At 43.1% G+C, this 22,951-nt stretch overlaps 1 protein-coding gene across 5 annotated transcripts in view; it reads right to left on the bottom strand.

Annotated features, from left to right (window-relative positions):
* The window catches only part of snx29 (sorting nexin 29), a 596,020-nt gene that overhangs the window by 334,060 nt on the left and 239,009 nt on the right, over nt 1-22,951 (bottom strand). The window lies entirely within an intron of this gene.

Here is a 22,951-nt window from a genome sequence, read left to right as displayed (position 1 = left end):
GTACCCTGAGATCAACAGTATTAACCTTGTGCCAACTAAAACCACTTGTCTACTGTCTGAGCAGAACAACATAAGAAATGAGAGCAGAGGTGGACCATACAGCCCCACCAGGCTGCCCAGGTATTCAATATAATCATGACTCATTTTCTGCCTCAACTTCACGTTCTGGCTAAAAAAACACACCTTAACCCGAACCTCAAAAGAACATCTCTTATTAATCATGTGTTGTGTTTAAGTTTGTCAAGATCATTTGTCGTTTTGGCCTGAACAAGAATCATTTATACCAAATTGTAAGTAGTTTTTTATCATGATTCAAATCTGGTCGACACTACGCAAATTAATTAAAAACAAAACATTTACTGCAATGCACTGGCACAATCACTGACCAAATTATATCGTCCGATTCTAGAGAAGCCCCATACATGACAATCCAACCATTAAAAACCATGCTTAAATGCCTTAGCTCATGGTTCATGGAGGCTAATTGTCATTTTTGACAAGGAACCTGAACTAAACCATGTGATTCACTGGTTCTTAAACCTGTTGGGGTGCTCATTTCGTCCTTTGTGATGTCCCACTAGGTGATGATACTAGTCACGGCAGAAAAATAATTTCTCTCCCTCCTACACTTTTCATTTTTCTCTTTTGTTCCACAAACCTTCCAATGCTACTGATTAATTTCTTCCACTTTTACTCTCGGCTATGCTTTTACTTCCCACCTTTTCACCTATGCCTGCCCTCTTTTTTGTCTATCTCTCCTTCCCTCTTTTTTTTGTCAATGTTCTTCTCTCCCCCTGAAATCAAAGCACTTTTCTTGCGCTCCATTGTGACTCCCTTTCTCTACCCATTCAAATCACCCTCTTCATTCCTCACTTTCATCTATTCCACCCTCCTTCCATTTAGCTTCTCTCTCATCTTCCCTCACGTCGTGCTTTTCTCTCTCTCACTTTGTCAGGAGGGGGTAGAGGGGGACCAGACAGATTTCGGAATTCCTTGCTCCCATAGCCCATGTGCAGTTATGGGCGTGCAATGCAGGAAATGCCTGAGGAAGAAAGAAAGATAATTCACATTGTTTCTCACGGTAGCATAGTGGTTAGCATCAATGCTTCACAGCTCCAGGGTCCCAGGTTCGATTCCCGGCTGGGTCACTGTCTGTGTGGAGTCTGCACGTCCTCCCCGTGTGTGCGTGGGTTTCCTCCGGGTGCTCCGGTTTCCTCCCACAGTCCAAAGATGTGCGGGTTAGGTGGATTGGCCATGCTAAATTGCCCGTAGTGTAAGGTTAATGGGGGGATTGTTGGGTTACGGGTATATGGGTTACGTGGGTTTAAGTGGGGTGATCATTGTTCGGCACAACATCGAGGGCCGAAGGGCCTGTTCTGTGCTGTACTGTTCTATGTTCTCATTTTCACCCAGCTCTTGTCGAACTGCAATGGCCACAGTTCATGACGATAATCCAAATCTCGTGCGGCTCAGGTTGAAAGTGGCAATGAGTGGTTTCATTCTTGGGGCTCTGCACTGTTATAATCCGGGCGGAACGTTTACAGACAACATCTGTGAGGCACCAGCTTTGAAATTTTGCGGTATTGTTCTGAATCAGATTTGTGTGTGGAGCAAGACTGAGTGGATTTCTCAGTTATTTTCATGTTAGTCTCAGAGGCAATCAAGCAGACAAGAAGGCCTGAACCATGACCAATAGTTATCAATTCTGCTTGGTCACTGGAGATTCAACAATGGGGCAAACCTGAATCGAGACCATTCTAATATCACAACCTGGCCATGACCACAGGACTGAGGCCAATGGACAAGTTTGCAATTTTGAGAGCTGCTCCACCTGCTATTCCAACAAACTCCCCGATATGATAACATATTACAGATGGCTACTGCTATGAAAGTAAGAGTCGTAATTGCATTCTGTCATTAAACTGTGACAACAAGATCAAGCGGCATGGGCAGTTTAAAACATGCATAAAGATGCAAATGGCAACAATGAAACACACAGTAAATGTATTTCAATCTTAAAAAAATATATACATATGTCTTTTTAATACAATTGAAAATAGTTCAATGCTTGCCTTAGTCTGACCAGTGAAAGCTAGCATTCTGAAGCAATTTCATCTTAGCTAGCTGATTGGAAAAATATATATGTCCCCCGTCAGTTAGAAGTGAGCGATAACTTTGCTTGTCTGTGAAGATCATGAGGGAGCAGGGATTTTCAGGAATCAGGATGGTATGCTCAGAGGGTTTCTGGAAATGAAATGTAGCTTTTTTGGAATTTAGGACAGGACACAGTGGGGAGTTTAACATAATCATGTCAAAAAGAAAGGCTGCACGTTTGAGTCAAGATCAAAGTTTCTGAAGACAAAACTAAAACCTCGTGATTATTTTTTTTTAAACTCATATTTCTATATTTTACTCTCCTCCCCATCATATTAATTACGATAGCTATAACAGCACAGTTGTGATACAGACATCTTGGGCGCGATTTAACGGCCTCGCCGCACCTGAATTCCTGTCACGACGAAGCCGTTAAATCTCGCAAGAGGCCTCTCGTGAGACTCGTGACGCTCGAGATGTCTCGCGAGATTCAACTGAACTGAGCTATTAGGCTCATTTAAATATGCATCTGGTGGATTATCTGGGCTTGTGGGAACTAACGGCCACCCCAGGACACCATTCTGGTCACCCCAGGTCCACACAAATGTATACCAGGCGTAACAGCATTTGGGGAGTTTGCCAGGCCAATGGAGACACTTGGGTGATCGGGGATAGGGCAGGGTTGCACACTGCCTCGCTATCTGACACCCACGTAACTTGGTACTGCCAGACTAGCACCTTGATGCCCAAGTGCCAGGGTGGTACTGTCAAGGGTCGAGGCCCGAGCGGGTCCATGCCCATGAAAAGGGGCATGAGGGGGAGTATGAAGGCTGGAGGGGTGAAGGGCAGGTATGAAGGGACCTCTGTGGGGTTGAAATGTGGGGATTTGAAAGAGGGGGTCCAAAAGTTGCGGTGGGTAGGCCTGAAAGGGTGTTTAGTGACCACATAGCAGGTTGTCCTCACCTGGAGTGGGGGGTAATGCCCATGCGTGCAGGGTGGGGGGGAAGGTGGCATTGCCCATGGGTGAAGGACCCTCAAGTTCACTTAGAGATCGGGGAACCCTTTCAAAATGGCGGTCCTATCTCTGAAGAGCCGGTCTGACCAGTGAGTTCAGCTCCCCAGTAAGGAGACAATTTCCAAGTCTGGGCTAGACCGTCGAAAAACTCCCCAAAGCCCAAAAAAATCACCAGGGGCGCGATTCAACTGAGTCCATTCTGGGCGGGAATCGAGGGGTCGTTCCCGGTGCTACAAGTGGCAGGAATGACCCACTAATGGCACTCTTTGGGGGGGGGGGAACACCCCGCCAAGACGGCACAGCCACATATCCTGCAGGCTGTTAGAGGGAAACTGACCCTCTCGGCTGTTAATCGTAAACTGCCCTCCAGGCTGCTAGATGTAAACCGGCCTTCCTGCTTCTGAGGGTGGTGGCAATCATACTATTGTTCCCATTTGATTCTCCATTCTGTGTATTTGGCTGTCTGTCCCTCTCACATTCCCTGACTCTAAAAATTAACATGTGTACATCTCACTGATCTCCAAATCATTGAGGTAAGCTGTTTCCACCAATAGGCGATTCATACCTGAATCAATCTCGATGTCTGTTAATCTTGTTCCAGGGAAAGACGCATCTCACCCAGCCTTTTGAATGCTGGCTACTGCTGTCGCTAGGCAGATTTCTACTGGTTGCTGGGCAGATTGCATCCTACTGTGTATTGTTAGATTTGTGTTACTGCTGTTACCAGGCAAATCCATGGCAAGAGGTTGAGTAGATTGGGCCTGTACTCATTGGAGTATAGAGGAGATGTGATTTTATTGAGACTTACCCTGGTCTAACCATCTCACAATTCAGTGTCCAACTACATAAAGTGCAAACCACTGCACAGTGCAGTGTCGAAGCAGCCTGCCCTGGAGAGCTGCCGGCCCCAATCAAAAGGGTTGAAAGTTCAGAAGCCTCAGGGCACCCCCAACCCAGGGGACAAGAGATGTTAAGGGACATTAAGGAGCTTCCCACTCGCACCCCCCTAATTGGACAACAAATGGGAAGGCAGAACACTGGGCTTCCTGCCACTAGCAAAAAACTATGACAGTGACAAGAGGTCAGACTCTACCCCCCACCTCCTTGTTATATTGCCAGCCCTGTCGCTTCTAATGGAGGAGGAGCATTCATCTCAAAATCCATAGCGCTCAATTGAAAAAGCCGACAGCAAAAATTAAGTTTGGTGATTTTTAGCCACTCTGGCAGCTTCATGGCCCTTTTGTTGGAACAAATAAGAGCTGGTAGATAAGTAACTGAGGGTTGGGATAGAGAGAATCTCAAATGTACTTTAGGTGACATAATAGGATAGATAGGAAGAGTTACTGGATTTCTTAGAGGGAGCTAAGTAAATGAGAAACATTTTTCATGTGGTATGGAGAAACAGGTTCAGTTTTGCGTGATGTAGCCTAATTATTTATTTTGGTGAGATAAGCGAAAGAAACAGGGAATATGAGAATTCTTTCAGATTCAGAAAGATTCAAAATCAATTTAATCATTTGGGTAAGCAACATATTTGTGAAACTGAGGTAACTATTTTACGTGAAGAGTAACTTAGCTCGCAGATAATATTTGGGAGTTTGAATTTGTTGCCAGAGCAACATCACCATTCATTAAAATTAAATATTATCAATGTAGTTCAGAAACTAAACATTTTAGAAACTTGTAACAAACCATGTTTTTATTTGTTGATTGGAACAATAAATTCCGTGACTAATGAACTTTCTAGAAATGAAGCTACTTTCCTTCATAGAAACAAAGTAAAAGCTACAAAGTTTCAGACATTTCCCCTTCTCTTTGAGGAAGTGAACAAACGAATATGATGGACAGTAGGACCCTGAGGGTAATGAGTTCCCAGAAAGAGAACAAAGGGATGAGCACAGCATGGCTAGGAAGGGGGAGGGGAGCTTTGCCTCGTGGAGAGAATAGTGAAAAGGATGCTGGGTAACAAGAGGCCAGGATTGGGAAAATGCGAAGTGAGCCAATCAGGATATATGGCCAGGTCAGAAGGTGTATACATTGGCCTATGGGAAGCTTGTATGCGAATCTTGATGTGATTCAATCAATATGTGCTGTGATTTCTTTGTCTTAGCTCTCACTAACTTTTGGGAACTTTAGAAGACAGCTGTGTGTGTTCTAATGTCCCACGAGTGAGTCAGCCTTGCAAGCTGGTGGAAATAAAACAATAATTGATACCTGCTCATCCATCTCAGATTTTATTGAGTCCAGACCGGCCACAAAGAATCAGGAATTAACATCTTGACATTAAACCTGTCTATTATTTTACAAGGCAGAAGCCAGGGGTGTGATGGAATACTCGCTAATTGCCTCTATGAATGCAGCTTCAATGACATTCAAGAAACATGAATCCATCGAGAAAAAAGCTGAAGCATTTGTAGCCATAAGCATTGAGTGCATGATTCATCTTGACCTTCTCTTGAAATCCATAGCAGCACAGATGCCAGTCTTCAGCTATGATATGAAGAACCAGCTGAAGCCACAGCAAAGGCTACGAATCCTGATAACATCCAGTATGTAGTACTGAAGACTTCTGCACTAGAACTAGCCATGCCCCAAATTGTTCCACAACAGCTACAACACCTATCTGACAATGTGGAAAATTGCCCAGGTATGTTGTGTCCACATAAAGCAGGAAACGTTCAATCTGGCCAATTGCTGTCCCAGCAATCGGCTCTCATTCATCAGCAAAGTGATGGAAGGCGTTGTCGACTGCAGGATCAAGGGGCAATAACCTGCTCACTGTTGCTCAGTTTGGGTTCCGTAAGGGCCAAACTTCAATAGCAAGTTCTGACTGAATTTTGTTCCATGAATCCACACCGAACAACTTACGAATGGTAAATCCGTGAATTCAAGGTACAAGGCTTCCTGAGAACAAGTGAACAATCGACGTATTCAATAACATGATTTGAGGTACTGAATGTAACATTTCAATGTTGTGTTGAAAATTTGAAACAAGCTTCTATACAACAATAGGGTAATGGTCTAATGTGGTTTGTGGTCTTGATTCTTGCCTGGCGGTTAAGTGTTATTAAGTAGCACTTTAAAATGCTGAGATGAAGTCATTATGATGATCATCACATCACCAGTTAGTGATGATCATTCCCAAAGACAATTCACATTACTTTGCGGCAGCATGGTGGCTTTGTTTGTGGCATCGCAACCACAGAGAGCTCACCTATAATTATTAGGCAAGAACTGATACTTGTGCTTGATGAGGCTAAAAGTAAGTAAATGTCAATTTGTTCTTCTTTTATGAGTCTACATGTTTGCCATAGGATGAGGGAACTAGATAATGAAGCATAAGTGAAAGGAGACGGCTCATGGATGTTGGTCTCTGAGAATTCAACCTAAAACAGCATGAGTATAAAAGCGATTGATAAGTACAGACATAAACAGTCCTTTGATACCAAGGAATGTCTCATGTGAAATAACAAATGAATTGAATAAAGCAGATTGCAATAATAAAATGATGGTTTTTGCCATCTTAACTTGTGTTAGACTTCACTTTATTGGAATTATTATTTAATTAATAAATCTTAAATTATCAAATTGTACTGTACATAAGCTTAGTGGTGGAAAGCCTTAATTTGAAATGAAAATGAAATGAAAATCGCTTACTGTCATATTCCGGCGCCTATTCGGGGAGGCCGGTATGGGAATTGAACCCGCGCTGTTTGGCCTGCTTTAAAAGCCAGCTATTTAGCCCTGTGCTCATTTGTTTGTAGTTTTGCAATGTTATTACCAAAGTCTTTAAATTGACATATCTATAAGTTGTAAAATACATTGATATCAAAAGAATACTTGAAGTTATAGCTGGAACATATTTTGCATATTTGGATTCCAGTGAATCTAGCATTAGCAGTAACGGAAGACAAGACTTCAGTATGATTGGCTAAAATAATGGTCTAAAGATGGGTCGCCGATCAAAAAAGTACAAGTTAAGGTTAGATTGTTGTGGGGAAGCCAGAAAAATGCTTTCCATTGTTCAAGAATTGTGAATATTTCGTTTGACGTTGTTGGTTGTGTTGACACAGGTACACATATCTTCCCGTTGCTTGCCATTTTAACACAAGACCCTGCTCCCAGGCCCACATGTCTGTCCTTGGCCTGCTGCAATGTTCCAGTGAAGCTCAACACAAAGTGGAGGAACAACATCTCATTTTCCAGTTAGGAATGCTACAGCCTTCCGGCCTGAACATTGAATTCAACAACTTCAGATGATTAGCTCTACCCCACCTCGACCCATTTGTTTTCATCCCATTTCATTTTAACTGTCTTTAACCATTTCTTTCTCTCTTGCCTTTCTTTTTATATATTTAACCTCCCACCCCCCCCCCATCTTATCAACCTTTCCTTCCCTTTGCTTCCCCCTTCCCCTCCCCCCACATCTACATCTGTCACAGTTTACCCTCTGATGTTAATTTCTCTGCTGTTTAGCATTTCACACCTTTTGTCCTCTCTGGGGACTGCCATCAGCACTCTTTCCCTGTGGTTTCTGCGGCCATTAGCACCCCGTTTCCCTGGGTTTCTGTGGCTATGACTCACCTTTCATTCTCACTCCACAGTATAAATATGTCCCACTTTCTCTGTATTATAGCTTTGATTAAAGTTCACCTGGACTCAAAACATTAGCTTTTTCTCTCCCTACAGATGCTGCCAGACCTGCTGAGATTTTCCAGCATTTTCTCTTTGGTTTCAGATTCCAGCATTCGCAGTAATTTGCTTTTTTACACATACTTGGGTTGGATGTTGCAAAAGCTGACGACAAAATGGGCATAAATATAGGGAAGGATTACTGGGGGCGTGACAGGGTAGTTTGCAATTACCAAGGGACATTCCTCCATTTCGGAAGACTTGCTAGAGGCATTTGTCAGGAGAGAAAGTTAGGGGTTAGCAGTATTATGTGGGACATTGCCAGTTGACGGGTAAGGGGTAACAGTGCTAGGTTGCTGTAAGAATTAAGATCAGCATTGGTATCTAGTATCAGGGCTAAAGGCCTGAGAGAAGGTGAATTTTCTTTATTAGAAAACTGTCTCCACCAGAGAGAGGAAGAGAAATGAACCATCAGAGTTGAAACCTTAAACCTGTATGTAAGTTCTGTGTGCTAGAGGTAAGTTGACTTAAGGTAAAATCTGAAAGGGCATCGTGAGTCAAGAGACCATGTTTAAGGAACCAAGAGAAGACCCATAAGTCTTTGAGGCATAGCCTCAAAATAAGGGGAAGTAGATTTAGGACTGAGTTTAGGAGGAACTTCTTCACCCAAAGGGTTGTGAATCTATGGAATTCCTTGCCCAGTGAAGCAGTTGAGGCTCCTTCATTACATGTTTTTAAGGTAAAGATAGATAGTTTTTTGAAGAATAAAAGGATTAAGGGTTATGGTGTCCGGGCCGGAAAGTGGAGCTGAGTCCACAAAAGATCAGCCATGATCTAATTGAATGGCGGAGCAGGCTCGAGGGGCCAGATGGCCTACTCCTGCTCCTAGTTCTTATGTTCTTATGTTCTTGGGACTCCCGGAAAGGCAAGCCTATATGCATTCAACGTGTATTGTGCCATGCATTGACTAACAAACCTTGTTAGTTTGCATACCAAATTAGCAATCGTCCTTCTTGCCAATAAGATTATTCCTCGACAATAATTTTTACCCTGGTGTTTAGAATGGAGGTCAAATCCGTACACTTGGTTCCCTTCAGGGTTCAAGAAGACATCTTACAAACCTCTTCTTCTAAGGTCTATTCTTATTTTTCCCTTAATTCAAATATTAGATGTTCTTAACTGTGAAAACTGTATGCAGTTCCTTTTACAAAAGGTTGTTGATTGAATATTTTCTCACAAGTACAATGTTAACGGTTTAAAGAATTGAAACAAGCTATTTAATCACCATCAACCCCTTAAAGTTTACGCAGATAACTGACCAATATTTACTTGAGAGTCACAAATGTAAACATCTTTTATTTTTGAAATCCAATTCCCAATGTTTGAATTTTTTTTTTTTTTTAAACAGTTTTGAAATGATTGATCAAGGCATGCGTCTCCGGAGCCGCAGGTTGTCGAACCCTGCACTGGAACAAGAAACACAAATTACATTGTTCTCTGAGGCATTCTTCCCTTTCCCAAATACACAAGAGATTCTGCAGCACCGCAGCAATCACCAGGAACTGTTATTGATTGATGGTTGAGGTTGGAAGAGCTTGTCTGAAATACACTGGAAGCACACTATTGTCATCACGGAGTAGAACCCGAGCAGGAGCAGAGTCAGTGTTATTCAAATTGCCTCACTTCCATTATTTAATTTTAAATCTTCACCAGCAATTCTCTATGGTGTTGCTCATGGTCAGTGAGAGGCTATGCTGTAATGCAACATAGGGGTAGCAAAGCCATATAATGGACAATATATTAGCAGGATTAATGAATTACAATGACTGAATCAGCTTAATTCATTTTTAAGCATTCTGGGCTTTTGATAATAGAAAAGAGTCCATTTTGTCCTCAACTAAATATACTGAAAGAGTTGGCTCACAGTTTTTATGATTTTTCACTCAACTTTCACGTTAATTGTCTCTATTCCCCACTCAGCTTTATTTACTTAAAGTTATACAGTTTGTAGATTTATTTAAAACATTAAATGAAAACGTACTCAAATTCTTCATCCAGTTTGTATTGCAATCATTCTTAAAAATGGACAAAGTGAAACACTATTAGACGTAAAGGCATAAATTGATCTTTCCACTGACAAAAAATATATTTAAGAGAAGGGATGTTTGTGTATATCTTTGTGAATGCATATGTGTGTGTGTGTGTGTGTGAGAGGGAGAATGAGAGGATGAAAGAGAGGGAGAGAGAGAGACAGACTGACGGTGGGCTGAATTCTATGGCCCCTCCCACCAGCAGATCTTCTGGTCCAGTTGAAGTCAGTGGAGTTTTGAAAGGGTTGTTTCATTTTTCAATCTCACCCCCACTGTGACAGGGCTGTAACGTTCCGTTCACTGAGTGAGTGCGGTGTTTGTCAGTGAATGAGAGACAATGAGAGAAAGAAACAGAAATGGAGACCCATTTCAAACATGCTAAGATGCCCCAAAATGTCTTTGTAGCTTTTCACTGCTAGTTTTTAAGTAGCTTTCCTCATTTTTTATTTTTTTTATTCTCCAACTCAATTCTGTTTTGCTGCTGCTTCACTTTGAGCCAATCAATGATTTGACAGCTGACGTGCAGCAGAAAGCAAATGTGACGCTTACACGAGATCTGTGCTATTCTGAAAGACTTGCAATATATTGCAGATTATTTTTGAAGTGATATACTTCCTCCTAAGTAAGGGTGAAGACATGCAAAAAAAAACCTACAGAAACATTGTATTCAACAAAAATATTAGAGGAAAAAGACAGATGTTTCTTAAGATTTAGGAGAGCAATACATGCTTTAATGAACCAAAAATGCCAATTTGTTAACAGAGTCTGTGCATGATTGCCAGCTCAAGGGTACAATATTTATGGAAATTTCGTAACTTCAAGATGTGAACAATTTATGCTATTCAAATACAGGATATATTTATGGCTGCAAGCTAGATACCTTTGCAATACCTAGATAGCGTTAGCAAATATCAAGATGCGAAAATCCAAGCTTTCAATCAAAAAAGGTAAAGACAAGAATAATTGTTGCACAATGTTATTTAAGAGTGCAACACATAGTTGCTGATGTTATATCCTCCCTACCCTTAACTGGTTCACAGAAATTTGAGTGCTTTTATTGTATAATACTCACAAAGTGGAGCATGCTTTTATAAAGTCATACAGTCAAAGGTTGCTAGGAGACATTTCAGTATTTCCATTTAAAGGCCCATTCCAAAGCCACATTTCCTGACAGTACATCCATACGGTATTTTATTACCACCAGAAAATAATTGAAAATCCATTTATACAACGGTACAATGGAGAGCAGAAGCTGTAGTATCAATACACTGTTCTTTCTTTCCTCCAACTTTTGAATCTCCCTCAGTCTAATGGGATAATAAGGGTCCAAAGTACAAATTTTAAGCCCAGTTTCAATATAGTCCCCAGCAGGTGTATAAACCGAGCAAGTATAAATTAACCACTTGAAAATGAAAATGAAAATCGCTTATTGTCACAAGTCGGCCTCAAATGAAGTTACTGTGAAAAGCCCCTAGTCGCCACATTCCGGCGCCTGTTCGGGGAGGCTGGTGCGGGAATTGAACCGTGCTGTTGGCCTGCTTGGTCTGCTTTCAAAACCAGCGATTTAGCCCTGTGCTAAACCAGCACTTTGGGCACAAACTGGCATGAGATTGGCAGGTTCACTCAGATAGACCGAGGAATTGTTATGATGCAAAACAAAAGAAATAACCAGAAGAATATAGGAAGTGCTTGGTGATACCAGGTATCGAGTGGAACTGAGCTCTTTTGCTTGGCACTGAAATACTTAGAAAAATCTAAAAATGGCAAGCAAACCTGGAAGCTTCACAGAAATGATATAATTTTAACTACAGGCATTCCATGCTTTAAAAATCACATTGTATAATTGTATGGATCATGAACGGCAACTTTATTGCCAATTTTAAAACTTCTGGGTGTTTTCCAAGTTTCATTTTCTCAGTTAAAAAAAGTTGGGAGAAAATCAGGTGACCAAAATTGGAAAAAACAAATAGTTGGAGAAGGTCAGCAACAAATTAGTTTCTATTTGTAGCCTTCTTTGGTCAAGAAAACAAAGAACGATCTTGAAAAAGGCACAATTTAGCAGAATGACAACCCACCATTATTTACACAATTCATGAACGTTATTTCTGAGCCTCAATGCCTGATCCAAAGTTCCTGCAAGTGCATGTGGAGGGCCTCATCTAGATTAAAACAAGCTTTCAGCCCAGTATGTTTTAACAATGCAGTAGTCTTTCCTAAATGAGTATTTTTGGACACTTTGTCCGCCAGATTTATTATGCTGTCAGTTACTAGAAAAATCATGGCTTGTAGCCAGCAATTGTAACACTTCACATTTATTGAGAAATGGAATCTTGCACCCGTAGGTTCTCAGCCTACTGACGCCTGTCTGATCAGAACCATTATCTCATACATTGACCAGCAAGAGAGAACAATTACTCTTTAAACACAGAACTTACCACAATTCTCTGTCATTGAAACACAGATAGAAAGCGATGTGTTTCATAGTCCTGACTTTGTGCATGGTGAGCAAGTGCATGACTATCTACATCTTACAATGTTCATGATGATGCCAAAATTGATTTACTAATCCATCAATCCAATTGAAATCTGGGAATCAATGATTGAAAATTAGTTTTTTTTAAAAGGGACTGCTTATCCCAAAATAACTGATACAAGAAGTCGGTTAAAAATGACACACCGGCCCCGGGGGGGGGGGGGGGGGGGAGGGGGGGTCGTTATGGGGGTTTGATGGCTAGCTAAGGCCCAAAACCAAACTATAAATAAATGCCTATAAACATGTGCCTCAGCCATATTGGGGAATATAAAATATGTATGCCGGCTAAAGGGGGCGGCCACAGTTGTTATTACGAAGATGCTTACCTGTAATATGTTAATTTTTGCGTGTTTTTTTTTCTTTCTCTCTCCAATAATTTGTAATTTGTTGGATATAAAATATGAAAACTCAATAAAAAACATTCTATAAAAAAAAATGACACACCTAACTTAAGGTGTTAGAGAACATTTCTAAATCACAGCTTCTATCATTTGAACTCCGATTAAAATGTAATGCTGTCAATCATTCTCATTTTGCAATAATGTAAATATTTTTTTTTCTTGATTGACCATTTGTACGAAAGGTTGGACAAATATTGGGCGCAATTTTCTTTTTAAAGTCTTCCCCGCTCCAACAGAAGCAAAGTTTCCACATAACCGCTCTCATTTTAAAAGCACAATTCACAAATTGCGCATGATACTGTCTGTGATGAATTACAAAACATTCTGATTTCTCTTTACTGTACCCTGCAAGTCAAATTCAGGAGTTCTGGTTTAATCCATGAAGGTGGGTCTGGGAGGTGTGGGAAGAGAAAGAGGGTATTACAATCTGGGAAAGGGAGGTCAAGAATTGTTCAGCAAATCCAACCACCCCAGCCGGTTACCAGATCTGTTCTTGCGAGTGTTGTGTTGCCCATCAAAGTACAACATAAGTGTTACCAGTACTGAAAACTGACTTAAAATGACAGTCATTAGGAAAACACAAATGGGAAATGGTAGGGGCACAGTTATTTCAAAATTGATGTGGCAGATTCTAGGATGGATGAGAATATGAATCAGAAGCAGGTTTGGCAGGGAGAAAACATGCTTAAATGGATGACTAGGAGCATATGGTGGAAACATGGCACGGCAATCCAACGGGGCCTCAAGCACTAAAGGGTCTGAGTGTCATGGAACAAAGCTTGAACATATTCCAGACTTAGATTGGGAAATTTTACGTGCAAGTTGTAATTGCTTTCTGTTTCATAACATAAATTGTATTTTACCCTGTGGGAAAATGAGCAGGGCAAGAGAAAAATTGCTGAAGGAAAGTTCTGGAAATAAATTTCAACTGACTTCGGCCAGAATTTTCCACTCCCATTTGGGTCAAGAAGGTTCAACGGCAAGAGTGAAATATATAACGGGAACTGCAAAGTCGCGTTTTACATTAGTGTAAACAAGTGATTCAATTGTCCCCTCTTCCTGTTTGTGATGGCACGCGTTTGCTGATGTTCATTGTCGGGAATATCGTTATAATAAATGTCGTGTTTTTCACCCTGGGGTAACACGGACTGCAACACGATGCAGTTAAATGATAAAGAACACATCAAACATAGGCGTTGGTTCAATAGGGTTATTGAACTCCAAAAACGAAACACACAGCTGCCTGTGGGTTGACTCTCTACTCCTCAAAGTAAACTAACACTAACTATCTAGACCAGGCTAGCTCCGATCCACATGTAGAAGGTGTTGAATAGTTTGTACACCCTGGCTGTCACTACAGCTATCACCAGTGGAAAGAGCAGAGTGCTGATGCCTCGTGTGTTTTATAGTTGGAAGCCCCCCACTTGGTGTTCTGACTTGTGATTGGTTGTGTTCTGTATATTGATTGGCGCACCTGGGTGTCTGTCACTGCCTACTTTTACCTCATGATGTGCATAGGTACATATTATGACAATGAATTACCATGTTATCCGGCCCCCAAGGCCAGAATTATCCCCCTCCCCCTATGAGAAAATCCATCCAAGTCAGCGTGACGGCAGAACGGCGCGAATCACAACTGGTTTCCCAAGGCATTCACCTGGTGTGCACCAAGTGCAGCACTCAGGGAGGAGAGGGTCATGCCCGGGCAGTGCCATGTGAAGTGCCAGGGGGGGTTTCAGCGCGAACTGACTTACTCTCTTTGCGCTGGGGCAGCCTTCAAAAAAGACATCCCGACCCTCAGGTGTCTAAGTTGCTCGCTGGGCGGGTGAATCAGAGGCTACTTCGTCAGCAATAGGTGGTGGAACCCATGATTTCAGGTTATTATTCCTAAGTGCTGCACTACACGGCAGAAAAAGGCAACCTTGCCATTGGCAGCTTGTAAGCCGCTTTTCCCGCCTGCCATCAGCCTTTTGCCAATTTCCATGAAAACCTTGCCCTCAATGACTGACAATTTTTCACTTTGTCGGGTTACAGAATCTGATTTATTGAAATTAAAATCATTTTATTGCTCTTCAACTGATTTTATTCGCTTTGTGTCTTTTGTTAATTGGCTAATATCTACATCTACACATGATGTGGAGATGCCGGCGTTGGACTGGGGTGAGCACAGTAAGAAGTCTTACAACACCAGGTTAAAGTCCAACAGGTTTGTTTCAAACACGAGCTTTCGGAGCACGGCTCCTTCTTCAGGTGAATGGAAAGGCTTGTTCCAGAAATGTTTATATAGACACAGTCAGAGATGCCCCGGAATGCGAGCACCTGCAGGCAATCAAATCATCAAAGATGCAGAGAGAGAGGTAACTCCAGGTTAAAGAGGTGTGAATTGTCCCAAGCCAGTTCAGTCGGTAGGCCTCTGCAAGTCCAGGCTTGTTGGTGGGGGCCGAATGTAATGCGACATGAATCCCAGATCCCGGTTGAGTCCGCATTCATGCGTGCGGAACTTAGCTATAAGTTTTTGCTCAGCAATTTTGCGTTGTCGCGTCTCCTGAAGGCCTCCTTGTAGAATGCTGACCCGGAGAGCAGAGGCTGAATGTCCTTGACTGCTGAAGTGTTCCCCAACTGGAAGGGAACAGTCCTGCCTGTTGATAGTCGCACGATGCCCGTTTATTCGTTGTCGCAGTGTCTGCATGGTCTCGCCAATGTACCACGCTTCGGGACATCCTTTCCTGCAGCGTATGAGGTAGACTACATTGGTCGAGTCGCACGAGTATGCGCCGCGTACCTGGTGGGTGGTGTTTCCACGTGTAATGGTGGTGTCCATGTCGATGATCTGGCATGTCTTGCAGAGATTACCCTGGCAGGGTTTTGTGGTGTTGTGGTTGCTGTTCTGAAGGCTGGGTAATTTGCTGCAAACAATGGTTTGTTTGAGGTTGCGCGGTTGTTTGAAGGCCAGTAGTGGGGGTGTGGGGATGACCTTGGCAAGATGTCCATCCTCGCTGATGATGTGTTGGAGGCTGCGAAGAAGATGTCGTAGTTTCTCCGCCCCAGTACTTTCCTGGGGCGGAGAAACTACGACATCTTCTTCGCAGCCTCCAACACATCATCAGCGAGGATGGACATCTTGCCAAGGTCATCCCCACACCCCCACTACTGGCCTTCAAACAACCGCGCAACCTCAAACAAACCATTGTTTGCAGCAAATTACCCAGCCTTCAGAACAGCAACCACAACACCACAAAACCCTGCCAGGGTAATCTCTGCAAGACATGCCAGATCATCGACATGGACACCACCATTACACGTGGAAACACCACCCACCAGGTACGCGGCGCATACTCGTGCGACTCGACCAATGTAGTCTACCTCATACGCTGCAGGAAAGGATGTCCCGAAGCGTGGTACATTGGCGAGACCATGCAGACACTGCGACAACGAATAAACGGGCATCGTGCGACTATCAACAGGCAGGACTGTTCCCTTCCAGTTGGGGAACACTTCAGCAGTCAAGGACATTCAGCCTCTGATCTCCGGGTCAGCATTCTACAAGGAGGCCTTCAGGAGACGCGACAACGCAAAATTGCTGAGCAAAAACTTATAGCTAAGTTCCGCACGCATGAATGCGGACTCAACCGGGATCTGGGATTCATGTCGCATTACATTCGGCCCCCACCAACAAGCCTGGACTTGCAGAGGCCTACCGACTGAACTGGCTTGGGACAATTCACACCTCTTTAACCTGGAGTTACCTCTCTCTCTGCATCTTTGATGATTTGATTGCCTGCAGGTGCTCGCATTCCGGGGCATCTCTGACTGTGTCTATATAAACATTTCTGGAACAAGCCTTTCCATTCACCTGAAGAAGGAGCCATGCTCCGAAAGCTCGTGTTTGAAACAAACCTGTTGGACTTTAACCTGGTGTTGTAAGACTTCTTACTGTACATCTACACAGTTATGATTTTTACATACATAGTAGACAAAAGAATAATCGACAGAGTACACTGACAGTGGTGCATCAACAAATAGTGATTGGTTACAGTGCGGAACAAGGGCAAACAAGAGCAGCATAGGGCGTCGTGAATAGTGTTCTTACAGGGAACAGATCAGTCCAAGGCACAGGTGCGGAGGCAGCTGCCAAATATAAAACAGCAGCTGCCTCCAGCCATGTCTGATTTCCATTAGCCAGGAGTGAGAAACACAACATGTGCAGTTAAACCTGGTAGGAGCAGGTATAAACTTTTTGGAATCCTTTGGAGAGGTGTGGTACCCCTTTTTTGTTCGGAGACATCTTTGTGGGAAACCAGGTATCCTTTTGGGGAGGTAAAGTGCCCCTTTGTAGCCACAAATGTTCTTAAAATGTGCATAAACACATTGGGCGGAATTCTCCACTCCCCACGTGGTGTGGGAGAATCATGGGAGGGCCTCCCAACATTTTTCGCGCCCCCCTGGCGCCCCCAGCGATTCTCTCTCCCCCCCCCAACCATCCGCTCGGAAAAATCACCGCTCGCCGTTCTTCACGGCGAACGGCGATTCTCCGAGCCCGATGGGCCGAGCGGCCGGCCCTTCATGCCCGTTCCACCACGGCAGCAACCACACCTGGTCGCTGCATTCGTGAAACGGGTGCCAGATGCCCGTTTGGGGCATCTATGGGCCCGATTGGGATGGGAGCACCACGACTGTGCTCCGGAGGGGACAGGCCCACGATCGGTGCCCAGCGATTGTCGGGCCAGCGTCCAAAACAGACGCACTCTTTCCCCTCCACCGCCGGCAAGATCAAGCCATCACGTCTTGCCGGGCGGCTGAGGAGAAAGGCGACCACCGTGCATGCACGGGTTCGTGCCGTCTGCGCGATGAAGTCACCCGCGCATGCGCGGGTTGGAACCGGCAACCCGCGCATGCGCGGATGACTTCACATTCTCGACATGATGAGGTCATTGCTGAGAAAGACGGAGGCCCGCTCCTAGCCCCCCGGGTGGGGGTGAATTAGGTGCGGGGAGTGGGCTCCGAGGCCGTCGTGAACCTCGGCCGAGTTCACGACGGCCTTCACGAATTCGGCCCCCTGCGGAGAATTCCGCCCATTGTGTCTCGCTCATTGGAACTGACAGAAGTGTCAAAATTAATTGTCAAGAGGGCAGCAAGGTGGCACAGTGGTTAGCATTGCTGCCTACGGCGCTGAGGACCTGGGTTCGAATCCCAGCCCTGGGTCACTGTCTGTGAGGAGTTTGCACATTCTCCCCGTGTTTGTGTGGGTTTCGCCCCCACAACCCAAAGATGTGCAGGCTAGGTGGATTGGTCACGCTAAATTGCCCCTTAATTGGAAAAAATGAATTGGGTACACTAAATTTTTTTAAAAAATGAATTGTCAAGAAGGTAAATGTCAAAACGAATCAAAAGCAACTGCCAAGTTGTCAAAGAATTTAAAATTCCTTCCCTTTAAACCTTTGAAAAAATATCTGGATTGTTTTTTAAATCATTGCTTGCTATTTCACTCTGTCTGTTGACATAAGCCTGAAGACTGCCGTTACTGGATTAGTGCTGCATAACTGCTTTCACAACCTTTCATTATCACAGTAGGGTACCTATCATTTTACAGTTTGATTGGATAGTTTAAAGTGGTTCTAGACTCTGCAAGGTGGGGCTATGAATTCCACTGATGTTTTTATAAGGGATAAGCACCTGAATGAAATGTTCAAATTTAGTGTCTGTGCTTTTATTAATGAAAGTGTTTTTAAACAAGGTCTACAATAGACACTTCAAGTGTTAATTTATTTAATTTCATCAGTCCTGAGGTTTGCCGATAGTGAAGACCGGGTGAGTTGCCCTGTTAAGTGTAAGGGCAAAGGTGGAGGGGCATGGTTTGGCACTAAGTTGGCAAAGGAACAATGAGTAGAGGGAGTGAGTAGAGGGGCATAAGTTGGCATGCAGGGGATGAAGAGCGATGGGAGTATGTAGAGGGGCAGAGCTTGGCATAGGTACTATGAAGGGCTATGGGGTGAGTAAAGTGGAATAGGCTGGCATGGAGGGCATGAGGGGTAAATAGCGGTGGGTAGAGGGGCATAATGTGATATGGGTTGGCATGATGGGGCTTGGGGAGTGTGGGTGGCTGAGGGGGTGGAAGAGCTAGAGAACTGCTTTTTTGCTGAATCAATTTTTTTTTTTAAATCCTGGACATAGTGTTGGAGCAGAGACACCATTCTGGGGAGTGGCGACTCCAACTGACAAAGAACCCTATCATCCCAGAATGAAAATCCCAATTTCCACAGAACTGTTTCTTGGAAATGTTCCAAATCTGCACTCCCCATGTAGGGGTGAAATTCCAGCCCTTAGTGATGTTACAGTTGTACTGTGTTTAAACAAATTACATTAATACTATTGTTTTGCAAATTTATATAATTTATATATAGGATGCAATATGTTATTTATATGCAGTAATTATATATCATGCATATGAACAGTAATAAAGTGGGGAAATTGACAGGCTGGATTTCTCCAAATAAAACCTGCATGGAGAAATACAACATTTAGCCTTGTGCTGTGTTGGAATGGCTCTATATTCATCATTGTGTGATTACAGTTTTTATTTGATTTAATCCTTTCATCTTATTGTGACCAAATATATATTTAGATCATATTAAATGATATGGTGTGGTTGAAGATAGGAGGCTCGTGGAAGACTGATATATGTTCAAATAAATCCTTGAGGGTCCTTATCATTTTATGAGCATTGTGTTATTTGAGGGGGGGGGGTGTTGTAAATTGTACTAAGCAGGAAAGCATTGAATCCTGAAGTGCAGAATGTAGTGGTGAAAAGTTGGTGATGCTGAAGAAGAGGAAATGTGTAGAGTCGGTCCATTGTTCACAACTGTTATTACAATTAGATAGTGCATTTGTAGAGTACGTGCAGGTTATGTTGCTTCTGTTCTTAAAAAGACATTTTTGGATTTTAAATCATCACCTTCGATGGGTAATACATAAAAGCTTATCTTAAATGATTAGCAACAACACGCATTGAAGACAATCAATTTTTTATGGGCACAGGACCAAGAACAGCAGCACGAGGTTCCACGAAGCAGTGAAGAGAAAAAAAAGCAGGTAGCGTGAACACCTAGGAACAGTGTGAGGCAGGAAAGCCACCAATTATGTTGGAATAAGTGCCTCGAAGAGTCAGAGTAAGTCCAATGCTGAACCCAGCTATCATGGCATTGTTGTGAATATCTACTCCATTATTAATGTGTTTTAAAATATACCCTTTAGCTTTGGAATATAATTTTTAGTTTTATAAATCAAAATTTAATTGTAAAAAACAAATGGGGCTAATGCAATGTAAACAAGCTGGGAGGCTATTACAGAATAACAGAGATAGAGCAATAAATCAGCAGTGCAGGACCTAACTGAAAACAGAAATGAAATGAAATGGAAACAACGAAGGGAAACATGGAACTGACTCCCCCTGCCTCTAAGGGCACAAAAACTGAAGCTGAGGTTTGGAAGCCAAACCTTTGGGCAGAATGAAACTGGTCGAAGGACAAAGTGCCATTTGAGCTCGGTGATATGCCTGCAAGCAATATTGTAGATAGCTGGTGGTGCGACCTCCAACCAGCAGGTGGCGGTACAGGTCTACCATGCGGTCTCGAGACAGGGGTCATGTGACAAAGCACTCAGATATAATTGCGGGCACATCCGTCATCTGCAGATGGTTTTGAGACGTACAAGAGGACAGTCGTGCCTCGGGGTAGTTCCAGGGGAGTACAAAGAAACTCCATGATAACTTGCTCTGTAACAGATCGCTATCTTACCACGTGTGATTCAATAAAGATCCTGGATTGGACAAGATAAAAGTTGTTTGGTAGATTCCTTGCTAGACATCGAACACCAATCACAACCCTCTTTAATTCTGCAGGATTTGTATCACACCACAGGACACTGGCAAGATGTCCTGTGGTGTGATACAAAAAGGGGGGGCATGGATTAAACAATAACTTCAAAAAAAAATGTATGAAAAGTTTTAAATTCTGAGTTCACTTAACTGGGGTGGGGGGGGGGGAATAAGATTACTAACAAGTTGGACAAAAAACTCAAATTTACTGACATGACAAAATAGCAAGACATACGACTACATTGTAAAGCCTAACAACAAAAATTGAATGGGAAATGCTGACATATCCACAACTTACACTTGGAAAAGTGTTACAAAAGTGTAACCAATACCCATGTGCACATTATATGGGCTATGTATATGGTGGGGAACATGGCTTAAAAAGTTCCTGGTGGTGCCACCCAGGCACCCTGGTAGTGCCAGCCTGGCACTGCCAAGGTGCCACGGTGGCATTGCTGGGGCACTGCAAGGGTGCCATCTGGTATTTTCTGTGTACTGGCGATCAGGATGGGGGTGTTGGGGGGTTCAGAGATCCTCCAATAGTGCATTGGGCTTAGGGGGGTTGGGGGGCGCATCAGGGGCCTCAGGAATTTAAAAATGGCGTCCCCATCTCTCACTCTACTGAGGAGTTCCAGCGAGCAGAGCTCCTTAATGTGGAAAAAAGGATTACATTGGCCATATGTTCCTTATTGAGGCCCCTTATAATATAATCTTTATTAGAGTCCAAGTAGGCTTACATTAACCATGTAATGAAGTTACTGTGAAAAGCATCTAGTCGCTATATTCAGGCGACTGTTTGGGTACACAGAGGGAGAATTCAGAATGTCCAATTCACCTAATAGTACATCTTTCGGGACTTGTGGGAGGAAACCGGAGCACCCGGAGGAAACCCACGTAAACACGGGGAGAACGTGCAGACTCCGCACAGACAGTGACCCAAGTTGGGAATCAAACTTGAGAACCTGGCGCTATGAAGCAAGTGTGAACCACTATGCTACCGTGCCACCCCATTTAATGAGTAGCGCTGCATAGGCGCTCGCTATGGGACCTTGTTAGTTGATTCGCGCCCCAGGTGCATCCACACTCTTTTAATTGCTCTGATGCAATCAAAATGCCCAGTGTACAACTGCAACCTTTCCGGAGTTTCAGCAATACAAATTCTGAAAAAGAACTATTTTCAAATTTGCTGATAAGCGTTTCTGAGCATGGGAACTCTGTATGATATATTTCCTGCTTTATATTCCTTCTATATTAAGTGCAAATTTATGGGAAATTAATTTGCCTCCTTAATAAATGTTAAATCTTCTCACTTGTGCATGTAACTGGGTCACAATGCTGTACTTTGAAAAATAAGAATGATAGCAAATGGATTTGCAAGGTGTCTATTTTTACACAGAGGCTCTTCAACAAATTTTTGAAACTAACATCTTCAGAGAATCATGTCTGAAAAGTTCAACCGACTACAAAGTGACATTTCTGAACAGAGCACTTTTTAAAAAAGTAATGAAAATTAGAAACCTTTTAAAAAGTGGAATGCACTATAAAAACATATAAATTAGGAGCAGGAATGCATGAGGGTTACAGCAGCAGATGTGCTGGGATGATGGAGGGACAAGGTGCAGCCTTATGTTATGGAGGTGGCTCGATGACAGTGTGGATAAGTGGTTGGAAGGTTATCTCTGGGTCAAATACGACACCAAGCTTTCACACAATCAGTTTAGCCTCAGATTTGCCAGGGAGAAAGGATGGAGTCGGTAGCTATGAACAGTCTTTGCGTGGGTATCAGAGATAAGGGGCTAGAGTCTCTGGCCTTCCACATAGATCCTGCCAGCATGAGCAGCCATCTCACCCATTTACTTTGGGCCTCCCAATATTTAACTGAAGGAATTTTTGCTTTAAAGGGTCATTATTTCACATGACAGAGCACACTGTGTGTTGGAAGATTGCACAAGTATAGCATTTAAACTAATAAATCTTCAGGCACTTTTGCATTAACTGAGCGCCTGTGTTAAACGTACCACCAGAGAAAGACAGGGACATGGACAGATAATTGTTGGGTCGGCAGGCGTTAATCTTAGGTGGCAACCAATCTAATAGAATTTTCAATTAAGAACTTCAGTTAATTTTTGCTGACCTAAATCACCTGCGTAATCCATGCCTCTGGTGTACCATCTGTCCTAAACAGTTCTTGCTCAATGGCAAGTTTAATGAAGGGTTATTTCACAGTCTCAAGCCAAAGACAAAAAGAAACCTTTTGCTTTGATTACCAGTATGTTTCAGGATGCAGGACACAAGGTCAACAAGAGCAGCATG

Source organism: Scyliorhinus canicula, chromosome 15 (genome assembly GCF_902713615.1).
Source record: "Scyliorhinus canicula chromosome 15, sScyCan1.1, whole genome shotgun sequence".
NCBI classification, from domain to species: Eukaryota; Metazoa; Chordata; class Chondrichthyes; order Carcharhiniformes; family Scyliorhinidae; genus Scyliorhinus; species Scyliorhinus canicula.
The sequence above is the reverse complement of the archived record's forward strand: the minus strand, read 5'-3'. Positions and strand labels throughout refer to the sequence as shown.